Here is a 5,600-nt window from a genome sequence, read left to right on the forward strand (position 1 = left end):
CTCCGTAACGCGAAAAGTACGCGAAGCGGAGCGCTGTTACAGATATATATCTTTTTTTGAACGTTAATTTCTCAAAATCCACTGGAGCACATATATTGAGACCTAGCAAAGGCACATCGGGCTACCAGTCCCTAATATTTTACCAAGTTTCGTGCAAATCCATTCAGCCGTTCGATTATTATTATTATTTTTTTTTTTTGCCCCGCGGGGCCCTTTTAAAACCTCCACATCAAACCTAGGGGGTCAGCGAGGATCTACTATTCCCCCTTATGGTAATTTGCCCCTTCGCTTTCGCCTCCTCTTGTCTCTCGATCCTACCGAGAGACAAGATGGCGGCCGCTACGGACTGTTTGGAATGTTGACAGACGCCGGAGAACCAATCAGCTTCGCTTCACAAAGCTCCGTTGCGCGAAAAGTACGCGTAGCGGAGCGCTGCCCAGTCCGCGGTTACAGATATATATCTTTTTTTGAACCTTAATTTCTCAAAATCCACTGAAGCACATATATTGAGACCTACAAAAGGCACATCGGGCTACCAGTCCCTACAATTTTGCCAAGTTTCGTGCAAATCCATTCAGCCGTTCGGGCTAAAAGTGAGGCCAACCGCCCTATGGAAAACTCAATGTTAAAAACACGTTTTGGGACCCCCCTTTTTTCTCGGCCCCCCCTTGACGAACCCCCCCCAAATTTTCAGGGGCTGCTCAGAAACAAAATGTTCCATTTTCCTGAACATTTCAGCCAATTCCGTCCACAAACGCCAAAGTTATTAGACATAGAATTTTCAAAAATCCCATAGAGAAAAAATCCTAACTATATATACCTACTGGCGACCGCCAGTAGGTAATATATATATATATATATATATATATATATATATATATATATAACACCAGAAGCCTTCCCTTCACGAAAGGAACAAGACCACACAGGTTCTCAGGAGATTTCCTTTTTTATTTCAGCATCACGGGTGCGGCATGACCGGTTTCGGCTCTATTGCCTTTATCAAAAGCCTCCTTCAATGAATTTACATGCTGTCCACTTTCAAATGCAGAGTGTCCCGCTTCAATTGGTGCAGACACTCTAACAGGCAGGGAAAGCCTCCCGAACTCGGTGCTATATATATATATACACATATATATATATATATACTAGCAGCCCGTCCCGACGTTGTCCGGGTATGAATTGCTGCCGGCCAGTAGTATATTGTTTTGTAGGACTTCGTTTTGATAGCATTTCTTATCTGTGACAGGCCTGTGAAACGCTCCGATTCACAGTGCACTGCTAAAGTACTTAAGAGTGCGAGTTCAGTAGTGTGTGAACTCGAGTTTCCCTACTTTATTTTTCCTTGCCATATTATATGGCACGAACTAGACAACATGGCATGAGCACAATTTACATTACAGAAGAACACATTCATTTGTGGTAGGCACGGGGAGACAAAGCGATTTGCCTGGAATCACAGGATGTTGAGCTGATGCCGAGATTCAAACGTAGCTCCCCAGCTCTAAAGTTTGCAATTCTAGAACTTGTGGCGGGAGGTGTGTCTAAAAGTGTATGTCGGTGCTGGCCATCAAGGAGAGAGACCTGTGCATTTTTTAAATGGGTGGCGAAAAAATATGAGTATGTTGCTGGAGATGTGGGCCGCCGTGCCACCAATGTACTTACCGGGGGAGGGTAAACACCCATTATTCCGCAACTCTCTTTCTGCATACCATCACTCCACATACTTTCATTACAAAAGTACCATGACTCCGCAATGCCATTATAACGCATGGCATTACATTTTATATGCTTTTACCACACATACATTTACAACAAAATTCGTTGTAAATGTATGAATGGTAAAAGCATGTTTTTTTAATGTTTGGATAAGGTAAGTATGGGTATAGGGGTATATGTTTTGGGGTACTGAGGTATATGTTTTGGGGTGTTTGGGTATTTTAAGGGTTCAGATATAGTTTTGGGTTATGGGGTACAGGGGTAGTTTTAGGGTTTAGGGATATGTATGGGTTTTGGGGTACAGGGGTATTTTTAGGGTTCAGGGCTAGGTTTGGGTTTTGGGTTATAGGGGTATTTTTAGGGTTCAGGGGTAGGCTTGGGTTTTGGGGTACAGGGGTATTGTAAGGGTTCAGGGCTAGGTTTGGGTTTTGGGGTACAGGGTTATCTTTAGGGTTCAGGGCTAGGTTTGGGTTTTGGGGTACAGGGGTATTTTAGGGTTCAGAGGTAGGTTTGGGTTTTGGGGTACAGGGTTATTTTTAGGGTTCAGGGCTAGGTTTGGGTTTTGGGGTACAGGGGTATTTTTAGGGTTCAGGAGTAGGTATGGGTTTTGGGGTACAGGGGTATTTTAAGGGTTCAGGGCTAGGTGTGGGTTTTAGGGTACAGGGGTATTTTATGGTTCAGGGGTGGTTTTGGGGTACAGTGGTATTTTTAGGGTTCAGGGCTAGGTTTGGGTTTTGGGGTACAGGGGTATTTGTAGGGTTCAGGGATAGGTTTGGGTTTTAGGGTACATGGTATATTTATAGGGTTAAGATGGGTTAGTGTTTAAGGGTGTTGGGGTATTTTAAGGAGTAAGGGTGGGTTATGATTATGGAGTGCAGGGGTATTTAAAGGGAGCAGGGTGGGATTAGCACACGAAATGAGACATGGCATGAAGGGCGGAACGTACCACACGCCTCCAGCATTTGTCACGCCCAAGCACACGCCCACAGCACAACGCAGACACGCCCGCAAGGTACTACGTTTACCTTTTAAATGTATATGGTGGGTGTCTGCATAGCCTATGTCCTTCTGCTGCAACTGCCCTTTCCAACGCTGTATTGGGTGTTGTGATTGGTGCTGTGGTTCCTGAGATTACCCGCCTCAAAGGTTTGGGCTCTCTCTTTATTATATTAGTATAGATATATATATCATGATGTATGTTAAAGTTAAGCTTGATTAATCCTCTCTAAATAAATAACCAAATGTACATTGAAGCTGCAATATTTACATGGTCTGCTGTGCACATTTTTCTTGTGGTAGGTTTTTTATGGTTTCAAATGCGCATTACCCTGAGACAGGCAGATCTGGTATTCACAAAGGGGCAGTTAGAAGACAGGACAGATGCTGGTTGGATAAGGACAGAGAGAAAGATTCTCTTGGACTGGCCACTTACTTGTGATGGAGCTGGTATCAGCTGGACATTTCTGCTGCAAGCAATTGAATATTCAGGTGAATCAGCAGAGCAATATGAGGAATTACCTCTACATCCCTCGTCTTCCACCCAGTCATTTGCCTATTCACCTATGAGGAATGTCACCCAATCCCAAGACAGGAAACAAAACAGGAAGAGCAAACCAACCCATCCACCCTAAGCTGGGAGCTATAATAGAATAGTGTTCCCTCAGCATCACCTGTTTTATTTCCTATCACAGACTATGATCAGGAATGCTTGAGGTGGTTGCTTGGCTTCAACCACCAACACTTGCTGCAGAGTTTCTCTCCCTGCCGGGCTTGGGAGATCTCTATTGCCTACATGAGAGCAACATGGTCTAAGAAGTGCTGGAAGTGATCCCAGAGAACCAGGTAGCAAGATATTCTAGTCACGCGATGCTTAGCTGGAATGCACTCTTACTTTTTTCACTCATCTTTATGCTCACATGCCTTGTTTAGGATGGGGCTTTCTCAGCTGATATCGGCTCTCTTTCGTGTTTACTTTCTCGTTGGGGTGCACGGAGGGTCTTTGTTGATCTAGCCCTGGAGTGGTTCTGCACATGTGTGTAGGTTAGAACGTGGTGTTTCTCAGCTTCACGCATACTCAGTAGTGTTTTTTGTCTGTTTTCACTTCTTTGTTGTACCAAGCTCTTCAGGAACAATTTCCCTCTTATAAAGAGTGATTAACTTTCTCGGGGGTCACTTGTGGTGTTAAGGTGTCTTGCTTGTTTATTGCAATTTTCTATCTTACTGCTGAAGAAGCATGCAGATAAGAGAAGGCAATGTTTGCCTTCTTCCTCTTCATCAGGCAGCAAGTCAGGCAGCAGAAAAGAAGCAGCTCAAGGGTGGATAAAAGAATTGAGTGGCTGATACTAGAAACCTTAGTCTCTCTGAAGAAGAATAAAGGTGATGCTAGAGGGGAGCAGCTCATGAAAGCAACTATTCTGGTCTCTCTGGCTCTGACCTATCTGATGGTTCCTCCCAATTTTGTCTGGAGAATAAGGGAAAATATATCACAAAATACGTTTTGTCTGCATCCAAGGATTCTTTTGGAAGGCAGTTTAAAAAGCTTTCTAGCGTTGGTGTTCCAAACCACCATTTTGTGATGGATGTTATCCTTAATGTGTGGAGAGATCAAGACAAGATCAACATCCCCAGGTTCATGGCAAAACTTTATCCTTTGGAGGATAAGCTACCTGATAATGTTCGAATGGACGCTGTGGTAGCCAGCCAGGTGGGTTCATCGTCCATAGCAGATGAAAATATTCAGAGAGAACTTGCGGATAAGAAAGTGGATGAAGCTTTGAAGAAAGTCTCCTCAGGTTCACACCTGGCCCGTAGAACTGGGGTGTACAGTGCATACACGGCTCTGTCGCTTCTTACAAATTTTAAGGAGCTGTTTAAGGACATGCAACAGGGAGTTCAATGTCCTTATCTCCTAGAGAATACCGCGAAGCAAACTGAGTTTCTGTCAGACATTTTGTTTGATGCATTCAGAGCTTCTACACTGGCATTTGGAGCTTTTGTGGCTGCGCATAGGAATCTTTTCCTAAAAGATTGGAATACAGATACAGTAGAGAAACGGGCAGCTATAAGAATGCCTTTTCAAGCATCCAGGTTATTGAGTACGGAAGTTAAAGACCAACTGCACACGATCTTTAAAGAAAGGAAACAATCTGTGTCATTCTGTAAGCAGCATCAGTCCAAGTCTTCTTCCAGTTGAAGCACAGATCTTTCAGACAACCATCCAGGAAACAAGAGGATGCAGAAGGAGATTCGCTATTCCAAGGAAAAGGCTTTCCGGCTAAGTTTCAAAGAAAGCCTAAATAAGAAACATCTAACATTACTCTGCATCCCTGACAATACCAGAGACCAGGAAACACATGGATTCATGCTCGAGGTTGGTGGTAGGATCCATTATTTCCTGAACTGATGACAAACAACAACATCTGACAAGTGCATTACTCCACGTTATCCAGAGAGGTAACAGAATCATAATTTTCTCTCCTTTTGCCACTCAGGGACCATCTGTAGTCCTGTTCCAAAATCTCAGGAAAAGATGAAGGCACTGAAGGAGGGATGTATGACATTACAACGCATGCTTTTACATCGCATGCCTTTAAAACGCAAGTATTACAACGCAGTCCATTACAACGCATAGTGCTTTGGGGTGCTGGATAGTGAATAGTTTAATTTACTATTCCAACTCCAGTCCCCGTGGACACTAGGGAAGGTTATTGGATAGTAAATTAACCTATTCCCTATCCTAGAGCGCTCCCCAGAGCAATGCGTTGTAATAGTTTGCGTTGTAATGGTTGCGTTGTAAAGGCTCTGCGATGTAAAAGTTGCGTTGTAAAGGTTGTTTACCCTGAAGGAGTACAGTCACTGATCCAACAGAAAGCCATTGTTCT

The sequence above is a fragment of the Lissotriton helveticus genome, chromosome 1_2 (genome assembly GCF_964261635.1).
Source record: "Lissotriton helveticus chromosome 1_2, aLisHel1.1, whole genome shotgun sequence".
Taxonomy (NCBI): domain Eukaryota; kingdom Metazoa; phylum Chordata; class Amphibia; order Caudata; family Salamandridae; genus Lissotriton; species Lissotriton helveticus.